The sequence below is a fragment of the Erythrolamprus reginae genome, unplaced genomic scaffold (assembly GCF_031021105.1).
Source record: "Erythrolamprus reginae isolate rEryReg1 unplaced genomic scaffold, rEryReg1.hap1 scaffold_147, whole genome shotgun sequence".
Lineage (NCBI taxonomy): Eukaryota > Metazoa > Chordata > Lepidosauria > Squamata > Dipsadidae > Erythrolamprus > Erythrolamprus reginae.
In genome coordinates this window covers 130,838-153,000 of record NW_027248551.1, presented here as the reverse complement: position 1 = coordinate 153,000, position 22,163 = coordinate 130,838, and the positions used below count along the sequence as shown (strand labels likewise).

Sequence of the window (22,163 nt, the reverse complement as noted above, 5' to 3'; positions counted from 1 at the left end):
CTAGGTCCTGGATAATTTTAACCAAGGCTGGAGTTTTTAGGAGTAAAATATGGATGGAATCTGTAATCTCAGCTGTGTTCTATTCAACTGTAATCTGAATTCTGAATAATTTACTGGTGGAAGCTGAGTTAATCTCTGCCAAGTCCTATTGAAAGGACCAAACCATCACAGAGAAGTCATAATTAAAAATAGCTTTAAAACAGGTAAAGGTAAAATTTATTTTAGGAACTGACCTTGCTTTCAGGAATAAAGTGATTTTTGGGGGGGCTCTCAGGTAATTTCAGTCAAGGCTCAAATTTACTTGGCCACATAAAGTAGTACATAAACATATAGAGGGCTAGCTAATTCAAGTAAAGGCAAAAGTTATACAAGTCCAGGAGCTGACCCTTGCTTTCAGGAATTAAAGCCAAATATTGGGATTGAGGTAATTCTAGCCAAGGCTCAATTTGTTAAACAAAACATGTAGAGGACTAGCTACTTCAAGCAACTAATGGCAAAAGTTACCTAAAATTTAGTCCCATATGGGAAGTGACCTGACTCTCTTGCAGGAACTAGGGGGGTGGGGATGACACTAAGGCAATTTTAGGGATGCCTTCCTGTTCCTAGAGAGTAACAGAAACTCCTGTAGTTGGAGGTCATATCTTTCGGAACAGTAAAAACCAGGGGTCTGAATTATTCTCAAGGACACAACATTCAAATTCATTCCATCTTGCCTCCTTTCACTCGTAGGAGCATAAAAGCACCTTTTTAAAATTGATGAATTGGTTGTCTAGTTGCTGAACATCGGGTGGTCATTTGGTGATGTTGATTTTTTTATATTATTATTATTATTATTATTATTATTATTATTATTATTATTTCAAAGGCACACTACGTGAAGGAAATCATGACAGATACGCAGTCGAAGACATCAAAGGTAGGTCAAGTTGAATTCACTTTCCAGTGTTGTATTTAACCAAAAAGCCTGACAAATATTATTGCCAACATGTGGTTTATTACTGCAAAAAACTTTGGGCCTTGCTAAAAGTTTTCCCTAAATCTAAGGAATGCTTTAATGATTTTTTTTGTGGGGAGGGGATATAAAGTAATAATGGTTAAAAATGTAACAAAAGTATCTAAAACATATAAACAATTTTTGATGTGAGATGATTTTAGCCATTGTCGGTGGTAGAACCAGAGGGGCCCCCATGGTTTTCCAACCCTGCGCAGTGATGCCTGAGCTGCCAGGCAGGAGGACCACCGCGGTTGGAGTGCTGGGTCTGTGGAAGAACGGGAAAGCGACTAAGGTGGGCGAGAGGGACGAGGAAGAATCAGAAATCTATCTATCTATCTATCTCTATCCATCTATTCATCTATATCTGTGTCTGTCTGTCTGTCTATCTATCTTCTCTCTCTCTCTCTATCTATCTATTTATCTTCTCTATCTATCTCATCTATCCATCTATCTATCTATCTCTATCCATCTATCCATCTATATCTGTCTGTCTGTCTATCTATCTTCTATCTATCTATCTATCTATCTATCTATCTATCTATCTATCTATCTATCTATCTATCTATTTATCTTCTCTATCTATCTCATCTATCTATCTATCTATCTATCTATCTATCTATCTATCTATCCATATCTATTTATCCATCTATCCATGTCTGTCTGTCTATCTATCTATCTATCTTCTCTCTCTCTCTCTCTCTCTCTCTCTCTCTCTCTCTCTCTCTCTATCTCTATCTTCTCTGTCTTCTCTATCTATCTATCTATCTATCTATCTACCTACCTACGTACCTACGTACCTACCTACGTACCTACCTACCTTATTGTTATTCTCCCTCTCTTTCTCGTATTTGTAATAATAAACTTCAAAATTCAATGTTTATATTATATAAACAGTGTTGTCTGAGTACAGTTGTTTTAAAACATGGTGATAATAATATTCATAATAATAATATAACAACAACAAGAATAATAATAGTGTTTGCTTATCCATAGCCATTATAATTTTTTTAAGTGCATACTGTACATCCCATAGATTGTATACTGGGGCATCTGAATGCTAAGAGAGACATGAGATAAATCCCTCGCAAAACTAGAAAACTAGCAAGTGAAGGAACAGCTCACCTTTTATACATGGTATGTTTGTGTGTATGTCTGCTCTTAATAATGGTGTTTTTAGTGTTTTTTAAATTATTAGGTTTGTTTTTACATTGTCTTTATTATTGCTGTGAGCCGCCCCAAGTCTACGGAGAGGGGCGGCATTCAAATCTAATAAATGAATGAATGAATGAATAAATAAAAATAAAGTTCCACCCAGGCCATAAATTCGCCGTCACTGGACTAGTACATATGCACGAGTGGGGGAACCTTTATCTTTTTAACTGGGTTTGCCCAACGCAAGATATGGGCCACCCACTTCTTTGAAAATAAGCCGTATTGGTAATTGACATCGAAGGACAAAAAACAATATGGATAGTTCCAGAAACCAAATTTAAACCATGAATACACAATCACAGCCCAGACAACCATCTTATTATTTTGCACTTTGGGACAAGCAAGCATCCCTTTTGAAAAGATTGAACTAGGGGTGGCAGCGGAAGGAAAGAGTTCCTGTAACTGAGAAAGAAGGAAACAGTTTCAATTTTGGGTCAATTTCTTTCCCTTTCAGGAGGCTGAGACCTCATGTATAAAAAACTCCTCCATTTGCATCATTTAAGTAGAATTCTTAGAAAGCAAAGCAAACCAAACCAGTTCTGGATTATTTTTATTTTTATTTATTTGTTGGACTTGTATGCCGCCCCTCTCTGTGGACTAGGAGTAACTCACAACACATATAAATATATATAGTAATATAATATAATATAGTAATATAATATAGTAAATAATATATATAAATACATATAGATAGAAACAAACATGAAAGACTGATGGCAGAAAAAAAAACCTCCTGGTCCATCTAGTCTGCCCTTATACTATTTCCTGTATTTTATCTTAGGATGGATCATTCCTATCAACACCCCCATCCACGAAGTGGCTGATGGGACTTGTCATCCAAGGCAGCCCTTGAGCTATGATCACAATTGAGCCCAAAATCTACATTATATATTATTTTCCCTGGTGCAGAGCTGAAGGGATTGGATACTGTAGGCTGGAGGATAATTCTCTACCTTTCAAGGCAAAGGTTGCAGGTTCAAGTCCCAGTGGGTATGGCTAGCTGATGAGGCCAAAATAAGGCCGAAATAGATCTAGTCTCCCATAATTTTCAAATTCAGCAAAAAAACACGTGACGTATACATACATACATACATACATACATACATACATACATACATACACATCTGAAATATAATTAATATAATTATATTTCTTTTCTTAAAAAGAAACGGAAAAAAAATCACAAATTCAATATTTGCACCAGACAATAAAACCAAGGGGTGCTTGGCAATATTGTAACAAATCCAAAGTATGTATTTCCTATAGTGTGTAAAAATTATATATTTTTTATTTAATACATTTGCAGATTTTCTTTAAACAATGTGTACTTGGGGGGGGGGCAACCTTTTGCAAGAGGGGATCATTCCTATTAACACCCCCATCCTCGAAGTGGCTGATGGGACTTGTCATCCAAGGCATCCCCGGTACAAGGTAGCCCTTGAGCTATGACCACAATTGAGCTCAAAATCTACATTGTTTGGTGAAATATTTTGAGGGTGAAACAGAAGTTGCTTGTGGAGGTCGTGGACAGTAATTTTGTGTGTATGTGTGATATACGTGTGATGTATGTAGAGAGATGATACATATAGATAAAAACATAGAAACATGGAAGACTGACGGCAGAAAAAAACCTCCTGGTCCATCTAGTCTGCCCTTATACTATTTCCTGTATTTTATCTTAGGATGGATCTATGTGTATCCCAGGCATGTTTAAATTCAGTTCCTGTGGATTTACCAACTCACATCTGCTGGAAGTTTGTTCCAAGTACTGTATCTACTACTCTTTTAATAAAATATTTTCTCAGGTTACTTCTGATCTTTCCCCAACTCACCTCAGATTGTGCTACCTTGTATGTATGTATGCATGTAAATAGATGATACCTACATAGACATGTATGGAGATATGTATACTAGATATGTATGATAGATAAGTATTTGGACAGATGATAGGATGGATAAATTTTGAGAGAGAAACACATTTTCAATTTTAATGTGGGCCAATGTGCCCACAGAAAAAGTGACAATAAAACTATCTTGTTTTATTTTACAAACTGAAAGGCATAGAGAGGAAGGGGTCCGGCTGTTTTCCAAGGCACCAAAGGGCCAGACAAGGAATAAGGGATGGAAGCTGACCAAGGAGAGATTATTCAATCTGGAAATAAGGGGGAACTTTTTGAGGGTGAAACAGAAGTTGCTTGTGGAGGTCGTGAGAGCTCCAACACTTTAAAGAGGAGATTGAATGGCCATTTGTCTGAAATGGTGCGGGGACTCCTGCTTTAGCGGGGTTGGACTAGATGACCCACAAGGTCCCTTCCAGCTCTCGTAGCAAGCTAATTTCAAGCACCTGCCCAGACCGCGTGCCTCCCTCAATCACCCACATCTGTGAGGCCAAGCTCCAGTGCCTTTCCCGCCAAGCGCTCTCGTACTGACCGTCCAGGCTGAGATTGGCTGCTTTGGAAACCTGTCCTTCTGATTGGCTGAGCGGCCTCTTCTCCCCTGAGGGGGCGTGACATTTTAAAAACGTCGACGGATTGCTCGGGTTGAGGTAAAAGCAGCGCGTGCAGCCGCGTTTCGCTCGTGTTTTTTCCCCTCTCGGAAGAGGAGGCTGCGGGCCGTGCGAGGAACCCGTCTCTCCCCACGGCGCCCCGCAGCCCAAGGCTTCGCAGATGGAGACCGCGATGGGTGCCTCTCGCACGGTGAGATAATCCTGCCTTGAGGCTCTTAGACGTTGTGGGACGCTGGGGGAGCTAATGCATATAGGGAGTAAAGAAGCAACTTGTGCTAGTACTTGTATATAAATATTGTATCTTTGTATACCACCAATACGTACGTGACAAAACAAAAAATAAAATAAAATAATAAATAGTGCCCGAGGTATTTTTAGTCTATTCTCGGAGTAAAAACAGCATTTGAGGTAAATTTAGTCTATTCTTGGGGAGTAAAAAAGGCAACTGGAGTAATTTTAGTTGATTCCCAGAGAGTAAGGAAGGCACCTGAGGGTAAATTTTTACCAGGCTGTGTAATTTCTCAGGAGTAAAACACCACTGGTGGTTGAGGTGTATCTTATTTAAAGGACTCCCAACCCCACAGCTCACCTATGGGGAATTAACTCAGTCCCACGAAGTGAGTTTCCCTCAGGGAAATTTGGCAAATTTCTAGGTCCTGAATAATTTTAACCAAAGCTGGAGTTTTTAGGAGTAAAATATAGATGGAAGCTGCAATCTCAGATGTGTTCTATTCAACTGTAATCTGAATTCTATTCAGCTCTAATTATCTATCTCAGCTGTGTTCAAAGGATCACAGACCAATGAGAGTTAAAAGTAGCTTAAAAGGAGGAATAAAACAGGGAATTTTAGCCAGGTGCAGTTAAGAGGCTAAACTATCACAGGTGCATAAGGGTTAAAAGTTTAATTTCTTAGAATAATTTACTGGTGGAAGCTGAGTTAATCTCTGCCAAGTCCTGTTGAAAGGACCAAACCATCACAGAGAACTGGACCTTTGCAGTGGGGCGGGAAAGAAGCCTCCACCCATGAATACTATTCAAAATGGACAGTAATTTTGTGTGTGTGTGTTTGTGTGTGATGTATGGAGAGAGATTATACATATAGACAGAAAGAAACATGGAAGACTGGTGGCAGAAAAAAAACCTCCTGGTCCATCTAGTCTGCCCTTATACATTTCCTGTATTTTATCTTAGGATGGATCTATGTTTATTCCAGGCATGTTTCAATTCAGTTACTGTGGATTTACCAACTACATCTGCTGGAAGTTTGTTCCAAGCATCCACTACTCTTTCAGTAAAATAATATTTTCTTTGCCCCAACTAACCTCAGATTGTGCCCCCTTGTATGTATCTATGCATGTAAATAGATGATATCTACATAGACATGTATGGAGATATGTATACCTGATATGTATGATAGATAAGTATTTTGATAGATGATTGGCTGGCTTTAAAAACTGGACCTTTCCAGTGGGGCGGGAAAGCAGCCTCCACCCATGAATACTATTCAAAATGGACAGTAATTTTGTGTGTATGTGTGATATACGTGTGATGTATGTAGAGAGATGATACATATAGATAGAAACATAGAAACATGGAAGACTGACGGCAGAAAAAAACCTCCTGGTCCATCTAGTCTGGCCTTATACTATTTCCTGTATTTTATCTTAGGATGGATCTATGTGTATCCCAGGCATGTTTAAATTCAGTTCCTGTGGATTTACCAACTCACATCTGCTGGAAGTTTGTTCCAAGTATCTACTACTCTTTTAATAAAATATTTTCTCACGTTACTTCTGATCTTTCCCCAACTAACCTCAGATTGTGCCACCTTGTATGTATGTATGCATGTAAATAGATGATACCTACATAGACATGTATGGAGATATGTATACTAAATATGTATGATAGATAAGTATTTGGATAGATGATAGGAGGGATAAATTTGAGAGAGAAACACATTTTCAATTTTAATGTGGGCCAATGTGCCCACAGAAAAAGTGACAATAAAAGTATCTTGTTTTATTTTACAAACTGAAAGGCATAGAGAGGAAGGGGTCCGGCTGTTTTCCAAGGCACCAAAGGGCCAGACAAGGAATAAGGGATGGAAGCTGACCAAGGAGAGATTATTCAACCTGGAAATAAGGGGGAACTTTTTGAGGGTGAAACAGAAGTTGCTTGTGGAGGTCGTGAGAGCTCCAACACTTTAAAGAGGAGATTGAATGGCCATTTGTCTGAAATGGTGCGGGGACTCCTGCTTGAGCGGGGTTGGACTAGATGACCCACAAGGTCCCTTCCAGCTCTCGTAGCAAGCTAATTTAAAGCACCTGCCCAGACTGCGTGCCTCCCTCAATCACCCACACCTGTGAGGCCAAGCGCCAGGTCCCTTTGCCGCCAAGCGCTCTCCGACCGACCGCCCCGGCTGCGATTGGCTGCTTAGGAAACCTGTCCCTCGGATTGGCTGAGCGGCCTCTTCTCCCCCAGGGGGCGGGACACTTTAAAAACGTGGACGGACTGCTCGGGCTGAGGTAAAAGCAGCGCGTACAGCCGCGTTTCGCTCGGGTTTTTTCCCCTCTCGGAAGAGGAGGCTACGGACCGTGCGAGGAACCCGTCTCTCCCCACGGCGCCCCCGCAGCCCAAGGCTTCGCAGATGGAGACCGCGACGGGTGCCTCTCGCACGGTGAGATAATCCTGCCTTGAGGCTCTTAGACGTTGTGGGACGCTGGGGGAGCTAATGCATATAGGGAGTAAAGAAGCAACTTGTGCTAGTACTTGTATATAAATATTGTATCTTTGTATACCACCAATACGTACGTGACAAAACAAAAAATAAAATAAAATAATAAATAGTGCCCGAGGTATTTTTAGTCTATTCTCGGAGTAAAAACAGCATTTGAGGTAAATTTAGTCTATTCTTGGGGAGTAAAAAAGGCAACTGGAGTAATTTTAGTTGATTCCCAGAGAGTAAGGAAGGCACCTGAGGGTAAATTTTTACCAGGCTGTGTAATTTCTCAGGAGTAAAACACCACTGGTGGTTGAGGTGTATCTTATTTAAAGGACTCCCAACCCCACAGCTCACCTATGGGGAATTAACTCAGTCCCACGAAGTGAGTTTCCCTCAGGGAAATTTGGCAAATTTCTAGGTCCTGAATAATTTTAACCAAAGCTGGAGTTTTTAGGAGTAAAATATAGATGGAAGCTGCAATCTCAGATGTGTTCTATTCAACTGTAATCTGAATTCTATTCAGCTCTAATTATCTATCTCAGCTGTGTTCAAAGGATCACAGACCAATGAGAGTTAAAAGTAGCTTAAAAGGAGGAATAAAACAGGGAATTTTAGCCAGGTGCAGTTAAGAGGCTAAACTATCACAGGTGCATAAGGGTTAAAAGTTTAATTTCTTAGAATAATTTACTGGTGGAAGCTGAGTTAATCTCTGCCAAGTCCTGTTGAAAGGACCAAACCATCACAGAGAACTGGACCTTTGCAGTGGGGCGGGAAAGAAGCCTCCACCCATGAATACTATTCAAAATGGACAGTAATTTTGTGTGTGTGTGTTTGTGTGTGATGTATGGAGAGAGATTATACATATAGACAGAAAGAAACATGGAAGACTGGTGGCAGAAAAAAAACCTCCTGGTCCATCTAGTCTGCCCTTATACATTTCCTGTATTTTATCTTAGGATGGATCTATGTTTATTCCAGGCATGTTTCAATTCAGTTACTGTGGATTTACCAACTACATCTGCTGGAAGTTTGTTCCAAGCATCCACTACTCTTTCAGTAAAATAATATTTTCTTTGCCCCAACTAACCTCAGATTGTGCCCCCTTGTATGTATCTATGCATGTAAATAGATGATATCTACATAGACATGTATGGAGATATGTATACCTGATATGTATGATAGATAAGTATTTTGATAGATGATTGGCTGGCTTTAAAAACTGGACCTTTCCAGTGGGGCGGGAAAGCAGCCTCCACCCATGAATACTATTCAAAATGGACAGTAATTTTGTGTGTATGTGTGATATACGTGTGATGTATGTAGAGAGATGATACATATAGATAGAAACATAGAAACATGGAAGACTGACGGCAGAAAAAAACCTCCTGGTCCATCTAGTCTGGCCTTATACTATTTCCTGTATTTTATCTTAGGATGGATCTATGTGTATCCCAGGCATGTTTAAATTCAGTTCCTGTGGATTTACCAACTCACATCTGCTGGAAGTTTGTTCCAAGTATCTACTACTCTTTTAATAAAATATTTTCTCACGTTACTTCTGATCTTTCCCCAACTAACCTCAGATTGTGCCACCTTGTATGTATGTATGCATGTAAATAGATGATACCTACATAGACATCTATGGAGATATGTATACTAAATATGTATGATAGATAAGTATTTGGATAGATGATAGGAGGGATAAATTTGAGAGAGAAACACATTTTCAATTTTAATGTGGGCCAATGTGCCCACAGAAAAAGTGACAATAAAAGTATCTTGTTTTATTTTACAAACTGAAAGGCATAGAGAGGAAGGGGTCCGGCTGTTTTCCAAGGCACCAAAGGGCCAGACAAGGAATAAGGGATGGAAGCTGACCAAGGAGAGATTATTCAACCTGGAAATAAGGGGGAACTTTTTGAGGGTGAAACAGAAGTTGCTTGTGGAGGTCGTGAGAGCTCCAACACTTTAAAGAGGAGATTGAATGGCCATTTGTCTGAAATGGTGCGGGGACTCCTGCTTGAGCGGGGTTGGACTAGATGACCCACAAGGTCCCTTCCAGCTCTCGTAGCAAGCTAATTTAAAGCACCTGCCCAGACTGCGTGCCTCCCTCAATCACCCACACCTGTGAGGCCAAGCGCCAGGTCCCTTTGCCGCCAAGCGCTCTCCGACCGACCGCCCCGGCTGCGATTGGCTGCTTAGGAAACCTGTCCCTCGGATTGGCTGAGCGGCCTCTTCTCCCCCAGGGGGCGGGACACTTTAAAAACGTGGACGGACTGCTCGGGCTGAGGTAAAAGCAGCGCGTACAGCCGCGTTTCGCTCGGGTTTTTTCCCCTCTCGGAAGAGGAGGCTACGGACCGTGCGAGGAACCCGTCTCTCCCCACGGCGCCCCCGCAGCCCAAGGCTTCGCAGATGGAGACCGCGACGGGTGCCTCTCGCACGGTGAGATAATCCTGCCTTGAGGCTCTTAGACGTTGTGGGACGCTGGGGGAGCTAATGCATATAGGGAGTAAAGAAGCAACTTGTGCTAGTACTTGTATATAAATATTGTATCTTTGTATACCACCAATACGTACGTGACAAAACAAAAAATAAAATTAAATAATAAATAGTGCCCGAGGTATTTTTAGTCTATTCTCGGAGTAAAAACAGCATTTGAGGTAAATTTAGTCTATTCTTGGGGAGTAAAAAAGGCAACTGGAGTAATTTTAGTTGATTCCCAGAGAGTAAGGAAGGCACCTGAGGGTAAATTTTTACCAGGCTGTGTAATTTCTCAGGAGTAAAACACCACTGGTGGTTGAGGTGTATCTTATTTAAAGGACTCCCAACCCCACAGCTCACCTATGGGGAATTAACTCAGTCCCACGAAGTGAGTTTCCCTCAGGGAAATTTGGCAAATTTCTAGGTCCTGAATAATTTTAACCAAAGCTGGAGTTTTTAGGAGTAAAATATAGATGGAAGCTGCAATCTCAGATGTGTTCTATTCAACTGTAATCTGAATTCTATTCAGCTCTAATTATCTATCTCAGCTGTGTTCAAAGGATCACAGACCAATGAGAGTTAAAAGTAGCTTAAAAGGAGGAATAAAACAGGGAATTTTAGCCAGGTGCAGTTAAGAGGCTAAACTATCACAGGTGCATAAGGGTTAAAAGTTTAATTTCTTAGAATAATTTACTGGTGGAAGCTGAGTTAATCTCTGCCAAGTCCTGTTGAAAGGACCAAACCATCACAGAGAACTGGACCTTTGCAGTGGGGCGGGAAAGAAGCCTCCACCCATGAATACTATTCAAAATGGACAGTAATTTTGTGTGTGTGTGTGTTTGTGTGTGATGTATGGAGAGAGATTATACATATAGACAGAAAGAAACATGGAAGACTGGTGGCAGAAAAAAACCCTCCTGGTCCATCTAGTCTGCCCTTATACATTTCCTGTATTTTATCTTAGGATGGATCTATGTTTATTCCAGGCATGTTTCAATTCAGTTACTGTGGATTTACCAACTACATCTGCTGGAAGTTTGTTCCAAGCATCCACTACTCTTTCAGTAAAATAATATTTTCTTTGCCCCAACTAACCTCAGATTGTGCCCCCTTGTATGTATCTATGCATGTAAATAGATGATATCTACATAGACATGTATGGAGATATGTATACCTGATATGTATGATAGATAAGTATTTTGATAGATGATTGGCTGGCTTTAAAAACTGGACCTTTCCAGTGGGGCGGGAAAGCAGCCTCCACCCATGAATACTATTCAAAATGGACAGTAATTTTGTGTGTATGTGTGATATACGTGTGATGTATGTAGAGAGATGATACATATAGATAGAAACATAGAAACATGGAAGACTGACGGCAGAAAAAAACCTCCTGGTCCATCTAGTCTGGCCTTATACTATTTCCTGTATTTTATCTTAGGATGGATCTATGTGTATCCCAGGCATGTTTAAATTCAGTTCCTGTGGATTTACCAACTCACATCTGCTGGAAGTTTGTTCCAAGTATCTACTACTCTTTTAATAAAATATTTTCTCACGTTACTTCTGATCTTTCCCCAACTAACCTCAGATTGTGCCACCTTGTATGTATGTATGCATGTAAATAGATGATACCTACATAGACATGTATGGAGATATGTATACTAAATATGTATGATAGATAAGTATTTGGATAGATGATAGGAGGGATAAATTTGAGAGAGAAACACATTTTCAATTTTAATGTGGGCCAATGTGCCCACAGAAAAAGTGACAATAAAAGTATCTTGTTTTATTTTACAAACTGAAAGGCATAGAGAGGAAGGGGTCCGGCTGTTTTCCAAGGCACCAAAGGGCCAGACAAGGAATAAGGGATGGAAGCTGACCAAGGAGAGATTATTCAACCTGGAAATAAGGGGGAACTTTTTGAGGGTGAAACAGAAGTTGCTTGTGGAGGTCGTGAGAGCTCCAACACTTTAAAGAGGAGATTGAATGGCCATTTGTCTGAAATGGTGCGGGGACTCCTGCTTGAGCGGGGTTGGACTAGATGACCCACAAGGTCCCTTCCAGCTCTCGTAGCAAGCTAATTTAAAGCACCTGCCCAGACTGCGTGCCTCCCTCAATCACCCACACCTGTGAGGCCAAGCGCCAGGTCCCTTTGCCGCCAAGCGCTCTCCGACCGACCGCCCCGGCTGCGATTGGCTGCTTAGGAAACCTGTCCCTCGGATTGGCTGAGCGGCCTCTTCTCCCCCGAGGGGGCGGGACACTTTAAAAACGTGGACGGACTGCTCGGGATGAGGTAAAAGCAGCGCGTACAGCCGCGTTTCGCTCGGGTTTTTTCCCCTCTCGGAAGAGGAGGCTACGGACCGTGCGAGGAACCCGTCTCTCCCCACGGCGCCCCCGCAGCCCAAGGCTTCGCAGATGGAGACCGCGACGGGTGCCTCTCGCACGGTGAGATAATCCTGCCTTGAGGCTCTTAGACGTTGTGGGACGCTGGGGGAGCTAATGCATATAGGGAGTAAAGAAGCAACTTGTGCTAGTACTTGTATATAAATATTGTATCTTTGTATACCACCAATACGTACGTGACAAAACAAAAAATAAAATAAAATAATAAATAGTGCCCGAGGTATTTTTAGTCTATTCTCGGAGTAAAAACAGCATTTGAGGTAAATTTAGTCTATTCTTGGGGAGTAAAAAAGGCAACTGGAGTAATTTTAGTTGATTCCCAGAGAGTAAGGAAGGCACCTGAGGGTAAATTTTTACCAGGCTGTGTAATTTCTCAGGAGTAAAACACCACTGGTGGTTGAGGTGTATCTTATTTAAAGGACTCCCAACCCCACAGCTCACCTATGGGGAATTAACTCAGTCCCACGAAGTGAGTTTCCCTCAGGGAAATTTGGCAAATTTCTAGGTCCTGAATAATTTTAACCAAAGCTGGAGTTTTTAGGAGTAAAATATAGATGGAAGCTGCAATCTCAGATGTGTTCTATTCAACTGTAATCTGAATTCTATTCAGCTCTAATTATCTATCTCAGCTGTGTTCAAAGGATCACAGACCAATGAGAGTTAAAAGTAGCTTAAAAGGAGGAATAAAACGGAATTTTAGCCAGGTGCAGTTAAGAGGCTAAACTATCACAGGTGCATAAGGGTTAAAAGTTTAATTTCTTAGAATAATTTACTGGTGGAAGCTGAGTTAATCTCTGCCAAGTCCTGTTGAAAGGACCAAACCATCACAGAGAACTGGACCTTTGCAGTGGGGCGGGGAAAGAAGCCTCCACCCATGAATACTATTCAAAATGGACAGTAATTTTGTGTGTGTGTGTGTGTTTGTGTGTGATGTATGGAGAGAGATTATACATATAGACAGAAAGAAACATGGAAGACTGGTGGCAGAAAAAAACCCTCCTGGTCCATCTAGTCTGCCCTTATACATTTCCTGTATTTTATCTTAGGATGGATCTATGTTTATTCCAGGCATGTTTCAATTCAGTTACTGTGGATTTACCAACTACATCTGCTGGAAGTTTGTTCCAAGCATCCACTACTCTTTCAGTAAAATAATATTTTCTTTGCCCCAACTAACCTCAGATTGTGCCCCCTTGTATGTATCTATGCATGTAAATAGATGATATCTACATAGACATGTATGGAGATATGTATACCTGATATGTATGATAGATAAGTATTTTGATAGATGATTGGCTGGCTTTAAAAACTGGACCTTTCCAGTGGGGCGGGAAAGCAGCCTCCACCCATGAATACTATTCAAAATGGACAGTAATTTTGTGTGTATGTGTGATATACGTGTGATGTATGTAGAGAGATGATACATATAGATAGAAACATAGAAACATGGAAGACTGACGGCAGAAAAAAACCTCCTGGTCCATCTAGTCTGGCCTTATACTATTTCCTGTATTTTATCTTAGGATGGATCTATGTGTATCCCAGGCATGTTTAAATTCAGTTCCTGTGGATTTACCAACTCACATCTGCTGGAAGTTTGTTCCAAGTATCTACTACTCTTTTAATAAAATATTTTCTCACGTTACTTCTGATCTTTCCCCAACTAACCTCAGATTGTGCCACCTTGTATGTATGTATGCATGTAAATAGATGATACCTACATAGACATGTATGGAGATATGTATACTAAATATGTATGATAGATAAGTATTTGGATAGATGATAGGAGGGATAAATTTGAGAGAGAAACACATTTTCAATTTTAATGTGGGCCAATGTGCCCACAGAAAAAGTGACAATAAAAGTATCTTGTTTTATTTTACAAACTGAAAGGCATAGAGAGGAAGGGGTCCGGCTGTTTTCCAAGGCACCAAAGGGCCAGACAAGGAATAAGGGATGGAAGCTGACCAAGGAGAGATTATTCAACCTGGAAATAAGGGGGAACTTTTTGAGGGTGAAACAGAAGTTGCTTGTGGAGGTCGTGAGAGCTCCAACACTTTAAAGAGGAGATTGAATGGCCATTTGTCTGAAATGGTGCGGGGACGCCTGCTTGAGCGGGGTTGGACTAGATGACCCACAAGGTCCCTTCCAGCTCTCGTAGCAAGCTAATTTAAAGCACCTGCCCAGACTGCGTGCCTCCCTCAATCACCCACACCTGTGAGGCCAAGCGCCAGGTCCCTTTGCCGCCAAGCGCTCTCCGACCGACCGCCCCGGCTGCGATTGGCTGCTTAGGAAACCTGTCCCTCGGATTGGCTGAGCGGCCTCTTCTCCCCCGAGGGGGCGGGACACTTTAAAAACGTGGACGGACTGCTCGGGCTGAGGTAAAAGCAGCGCGTACAGCCGCGTTTCGCTCGGGTTTTTTTCCCCTCTCGGAAGAGGAGGCTACGGACCGTGCGAGGAACCCGTCTCTCCCCACGGCGCCCCCGCAGCCCAAGGCTTCGCAGATGGAGACCGCGACGGGTGCCTCTCGCACGGTGAGATAACCCTGCCTTGAGGCTCTTAGACGTTGTGGGACGCTGGGGGAGCTAATGCATATAGGGAGTAAAGAAGCAACTTGTGCTAGTACTTGTATATAAATATTGTATCTTTGTATACCACCAATACGTACGTGACAAAACAAAAAATAAAATAAAATAATAAATAGTGCCCGAGGTATTTTTAGTCTATTCTCGGAGTAAAAACAGCATTTGAGGTAAATTTAGTCTATTCTTGGGGAGTAAAAAAGGCAACTGGAGTAATTTTAGTTGATTCCCAGAGAGTAAGGAAGGCACCTGAGGGTAAATTTTTACCAGGCTGTGTAATTTCTCAGGAGTAAAACACCACTGGTGGTTGAGGTGTATCTTATTTAAAGGACTCCCAACCCCACAGCTCACCTATGGGGAATTAACTCAGTCCCACGAAGTGAGTTTCCCTCAGGGAAATTTGGCAAATTTCTAGGTCCTGAATAATTTTAACCAAAGCTGGAGTTTTTAGGAGTAAAATATAGATGGAAGCTGCAATCTCAGATGTGTTCTATTCAACTGTAATCTGAATTCTATTCAGCTCTAATTATCTATCTCAGCTGTGTTCAAAGGATCACAGACCAATGAGAGTTAAAAGTAGCTTAAAAGGAGGAATAAAACAGGGAATTTTAGCCAGGTGCAGTTAAGAGGCTAAACTATCACAGGTGCATAAGGGTTAAAAGTTTAATTTCTTAGAATAATTTACTGGTGGAAGCTGAGTTAATCTCTGCCAAGTCCTGTTGAAAGGACCAAACCATCACAGAGAACTGGACCTTTGCAGTGGGGCGGGAAAGAAGCCTCCACCCATGAATACTATTCAAAATGGACAGTAATTTTGTGTGTGTGTGTGTTTGTGTGTGATGTATGGAGAGAGATTATACATATAGACAGAAAGAAACATGGAAGACTGGTGGCAGAAAAAAACCCTCCTGGTCCATCTAGTCTGCCCTTATACATTTCCTGTATTTTATCTTAGGATGGATCTATGTTTATTCCAGGCATGTTTCAATTCAGTTACTGTGGATTTACCAACTACATCTGCTGGAAGTTTGTTCCAAGCATCCACTACTCTTTCAGTAAAATAATATTTTCTTTGCCCCAACTAACCTCAGATTGTGCCCCCTTGTATGTATCTATGCATGTAAATAGATGATATCTACATAGACATGTATGGAGATATGTATACCTGATATGTATGATAGATAAGTATTTTGATAGATGATTGGCTGGCTTTAAAAACTGGACCTTTCCAGTGGGGCGGGAAAGCAGCCTCCACCCATGAATACTATTCAAAATGGACAGTAATTTTGTGTGTATGTGTGATATACGTGTGATGTATGTAGAGAGATGATACATATAGATAGAAACATAGAAACATGGAAGACTGACGGCAGAAAAAAACCTCCTGGTCCATCTAGTCTGGCCTTATACTATTTCCTGTATTTTATCTTAGGATGGATCTATGTGTATCCCAGGCATGTTTAAATTCAGTTCCTGTGGATTTACCAACTCACATCTGCTGGAAGTTTGTTCCAAGTATCTACTACTCTTTTAATAAAATATTTTCTCACGTTACTTCTGATCTTTCCCCAACTAACCTCAGATTGTGCCACCTTGTATGTATGTATGCATGTAAATAGATGATACCTACATAGACATGTATGGAGATATGTATACTAAATATGTATGATAGATAAGTATTTGGATAGATGATAGGAGGGATAAATTTGAGAGAGAAACACATTTTCAATTTTAATGTGGGCCAATGTGCCCACAGAAAAAGTGACAATAAAAGTATCTTGTTTTATTTTACAAACTGAAAGGCATAGAGAGGAAGGGGTCCGGCTGTTTTCCAAGGCACCAAAGGGCCAGACAAGGAATAAGGGATGGAAGCTGACCAAGGAGAGATTATTCAACCTGGAAATAAGGGGGAACTTTTTGAGGGTGAAACAGAAGTTGCTTGTGGAGGTCGTGAGAGCTCCAACACTTTAAAGAGGAGATTGAATGGCCATTTGTCTGAAATGGTGCGGGGACTCCTGCTTGAGCGGGGTTGGACTAGATGACCCACAAGGTCCCTTCCAGCTTTCGTAGCAAGCTAATTTAAAGCACCTGCCCAGACTGCGTGCCTCCCTCAATCACCCACACCTGTGAGGCCAAGCGCCAGGTCCCTTTGCCGCCAAGCGCTCTCCGACCGACCGCCCCGGCTGCGATTGGCTGCTTAGGAAACCTGTCCCTCGGATGGGCTGAGCGGCCTCTTCTCCCCCGAGGGGGCGGGACACTTTAAAAACGTGGACGGACTGCTCGGGCTGAGGTAAAAGCAGCGCGTACAGCCGCGTTTCGCTCGGGTTTTTTCCCCTCTCGGAAGAGGAGGCTACGGACCGTGCGAGGAACCCGTCTCTCCCCACGGCGCCCCCGCAGCCCAAGGCTTCGCAGATGGAGACCGCGACGGGTGCCTCTCGCACGGTGAGATAATCCTGCCTTGAGGCTCTTAGACGTTGTGGGACGCTGGGGGAGCTAATGCATATAGGGAGTAAAGAAGCAACTTGTGCTAGTACTTGTATATAAATATTGTATCTTTGTATACCATGACAAAACAAACAAATAAAATAATAAATAGTGCCCGAGGTAATTTTAGTCTATTCTTGGATCAAAAAGAGCATTTGAGATAATTTTAGTCTATTCTTGGGGAGTAAAAAAGGCAACTGGAGTAATTTTAGTTGATTCCCAGAGAGTAAGGAAGGTATCTTATTTAAAGGACTCCCAACCCCACAGCTCACCTATGGAGAATCATGGCAGTCCCACGATGTGAGTTTCCCACAGGGAAATTTGGCAAATTTCTAGGTCCTGGATAATTTTAACCAAGGCTGGAGTTTTTAGGAGTAAAATATGGATGGAATCTGTAATCTCAGCTGTGTTCTATTCAACTGTAATCTGAATTCTGAATAATTTACTGGTGGAAGCTGAGTTAATCTCTGCCAAGTCCTATTGAAAGGACCAAACCATCACAGAGAAGTCATAATTAAAAATAGCTTTAAAACAGGTAAAGGTAAAATTTATTTTAGGAACTGACTTTGCTTTCAGGAATAAAGTGATTTTTGGGGGGGCTCTCAGGTAATTTCAGTCAAGGCTCAAATTTACTTGGCCACATAAAGTAGTACATAAACATATAGAGGGCTAGCTAATTCAAGTAAAGGCAAAAGTTATACAAGTCCAGGAGCTGACCATTGCTTTCAGGAATGAAAGCCAAATATTGGGATTGAGGTAATTCTAGTCAAGGCTCAAATTGTTAAACAAAACATGTAGAGGACTAGCTACTTCAAGCAACTAATGGCAAAAGTTACCTAAAATTTAGTCCCATATGGGAAGTGACCTGACTCTCTTGCAGGAACTAGGGGGGTGGGGATGACACTAAGGCAATTTTAGGGATGCCTTCCTGTTCCTAGAGCGTAACAGAAACTCCTGTAGTTGGAGGTCATATCTTTGGGAACAGTAAAAACCAGGGGTCTGAATTATTCTCAAGGACACAACATTCCAATTCATTCCATCTTGCTTCCTTTCACTTGTAGGAGCATAAAAGCACCTTTTTAAAATTGATGAATTGGTTTTCTAGTTGCTGAACATCGGGTGGTCATTTGGTGATGTTGATTTTTTTATATTATTATTATTATTATTATTATTATTATTATTATTATTATTTCAAAGGCACACTACGTGAAGGAAATCATGACAGATACGCAGTCGAAGACATCAAAGGTAGGTCAGGTTGAATTCACTTTCCAGTGTTGTATTTAACCAAAAAGCCTGACAAATATTATTGCCAACATGTGATTTATTACTGCAAAAAACTTTGGGCCTTGCTAAAAGTTTTCCCTAAATCTAAGGAATGCTTTAATGATTTTTTTTGTGGGGAGGGGATATAAAGTAATAATGGTTAAAAATGTAACAAAAGTATCTTAAACATATAAACAATTTTTGATGTGAGATGATTTTAGCCATTGTCGGTGGTAGAACCAGAGGGGCCCCCATGGTTTTCCAACCCTGCGCAGTGATGCCTGAGCTGCCAGGCAGGAGGACCACCGCGGTTGGAGTGCTGGGTCTGTGGAAGAATGGGGAAGCGACTAAGGTGGGCGAGAGGGACGAGGAAGAATCAGAAAAGCTTTGCCCTCTTTGCCTTATAACCATTCCAGAAACTATCAAGTTTCTTCTTGAAAAACCTCCAGCGTTGGAGGACCCCATAATCAACCATGTCAAAAAAAGTCATAAATTACCATAACATTTTATTTATTCATGATTTATGTACAGTACTACATTCATTGGGGTGTGTGTATGTGTGTCCCCTTCCCATCTTGCCCTAAGCAAGACTTGCAGTGACCGCCAAGAAAAGCTGGTTGATTAGCAGCCTTTGAAACTCCTTGCCACAAGAAGGAAGCCCCGGTTAGCTAAAAAATAAGTTTCAGCAGGGTTTTTTTAAATCCACAGGGGTTGGTTGGTTGGTAGAATGAAAAAGGATCCAATAGATTCCTGCAATTCATGGGCACCAACTCAGTCTGGGAGGCCCTGTCATCTTCACACAGGGTTTTCACATATTTTTCAGGAAACGGGACTTTCCCTTGGGAGCTTGTGTGTCTTTGCGAGGTCAGGTTGTGGCTTTGGCCTTCATGGCTTGTCGGTGGGAAGGGAACGTCACAATATCACAAGAGGCAGATTGAAGTTTAATCCTCCTCGCCCGGTGGCTGTCCTAAAAAGAAATACACACTTGTGCGTGATTCAGAATAACAGGGTTGGAAGGGAGCCTGGAGGTTTTCTAGACCACCCCCTGCTCAGGCAGGAAAGGAAACCCTGCCTACACCATTGATGGAAGCTACCGGTAATGAAGGAGAGAAGCAACCTAGAAGGGGTTGGACTAGAAGACCTCCAAGGTCCCTTCCGGCTCTTTTCTGATTGTGTTAGGTCCAGGAAATTACCCATTTTAACTTTCTCTCTCTCTCTCATCTGCCTGCCTACCTGCCTACCTCTATCTATCTATCCATCTATCTATCTATCTCTATCCATCTATCCATCTATATCTGTCTGTCTGTCTATCTATCTTCTCTCTATCTATCTATCTATCTATCTATCTATCTATCTATCTATCTATCTATTTATCTTCTCTATCTATCTATCTCATCTATCTATCTATCTATCTATCTATCTATCTATCTATCTATCTATCTATCCATATCTATTTATCCATCTATCCATGTCTGTCTGTCTGTCTGTCTGTCTATCTATCTTCTATCTCTGTCTCTCTCTCTCTCTCTCTCTCTATCTTCTCTATCTTCTCTATCTACCTACCTACGTACCTACGTACCTACCTACGTACCTACCTACCTTATTGTTATTCTCCCTCTCTTTCTCGTATTTGTAATAATAAACTTCAAAATTCAATGTTTATATTATATAAACAGTGTTGTCTGAGTACAGTTGTTTTAAAACATGGTGATAATAATATTCATAATAATAATATAACAACAACAAGAATAATAGTGTTTGCTTATCCATAGCCATTATAATTTTTTTAAGTGAATACTGTACATCCCATAGATTGTATACTGGGGCATCTGAATGCTAAGAGAGACATGAGATAAATCCCTCGCAAAACTAGAAAACTAGCAAGTGAAGGAACAGCTCACCTTTTATACATGGTATGTTTGTGTGTATATCTGCTCTTAATAATGGTGTTTTTAGTGTTTTTTACATTATTAGGTTTGTTTTTACATTGTCTTTATTATTGCTGTGAGCCGCCCCAAGTCTACGGAGAGGGGCGGCATTCAAATCTAATAAATGAATGAATGAATGAATGAATGAATAAATAAAAATAAAGTTCCACCCAGGCCATAAATTCGCCGTCACTGGACTAGTACATATGCACGAGTGGGGGAACCTTTATCTTTTTAACTGGGTTTGCCCAACGCAAGATATGGGCCACCCACTTCTTTGAAAATAAGCCGTATTGGTAATTGACATCGAAGGACAAAAAACAATATGGATAGTTCCAGAAACCAAATTTAAACCATGAATACACAATCACAGCCCAGACAACCATCTTATTATTTTGCACTTTGGGACAAGCAAGCATCCCTTTTGAAAGGATTGAACTAGGGGTGGCAGCGGAAGGAAAGAGTTCCTGTAACTGAGAAAGAAGGAAACAGTTTCAATTTTGGGTCAATTTCTTTCCCTTTCAGGAGGCTGAGACCTCATGTATAAAAAACTCCTCCATTTGCATCATTTAAGTAGAATTCTTAGAAAGCAAAGCAAACCAAACCAGTTCTGGATTATTTTTATTTTTATTTATTTGTTGGACTTGTATGCCGCCCCTCTCTGTGGACTAGGAGTAACTCACAACACATATAAATATATGTGCAAATAATATATACAAATATATTATTATAGTAATATAATATAATATAGTAATATAATATAGTAAATAATATATATAAATATATTATTAAATATATATACATAGATATAAATATATTAAGAAAAATATAATTATATTAATTAGATTTCAGATGTGTTATTGTGTATGTATGTATATATATATATATATGTATATAGATATAGATAGAAATAGATCTATCCTAGTCTCCCTTAATTTTCAAATTCAGCAAAAAACGTGACATATATACTGTATATAAATGTAGATTGTTCTGAGTTCGGGATATGCACCATGTAATATTTTGAGTGTCTATGCCACGTTTCGGTGAAATCACATTCACCATCATCAGGCTGGAGTTATAAGCTTCGTGTTGCTGTAAATATGAAATGTTTGCAACTGCCATTTGTTCCTTATATATAGTGTTGGGGGTGGAGATTAGGTTTGAATGTAGCAAATAGATATATATATGTACATTCAGACACACACATATACATTCATACATACATACATACATACATACATACATACATACACAATAACACATCTGAAATTTAATTAATATAATAATATTATTTTCTTAAAAAGAAACGGGGGGGGGGGGAATAACACATTCAATATTTGTACCAGACAATAAAACCAAGGGGTGCTTCACAATATTGTAACAAGTCCAAAGTATGTATTTCCTAAAGTGTATAAAAATTATAATTTTTTTAATTAAGACATTTGCAGATTTTCTTTAAACAATGTGTACTTGTGGGGGGGGCAACCTTTTGCAAGAAGGGATGATTCCTATCAACACCCCCATCCTTGAAGTGGATGATGGGACTTGTCATCCAAGGCATCCCCAGTCCAAGGCAGCC

At 40.6% G+C, this 22,163-nt stretch overlaps 1 long non-coding RNA gene across 1 annotated transcript; it reads left to right on the top strand.

Moving 5' to 3' along the window:
• The first annotated feature begins 859 nt into the window (after window positions 1-859).
• Window positions 860-20,543, top strand: LOC139155938 (uncharacterized). The gene is made up of 3 exons (XR_011557136.1): window positions 860-916; window positions 18,588-18,638; window positions 20,469-20,543. It is a non-coding gene; the product is annotated as an uncharacterized lncRNA (long non-coding RNA).
• Window positions 20,544-22,163: the final 1,620 nt, after the last annotated feature.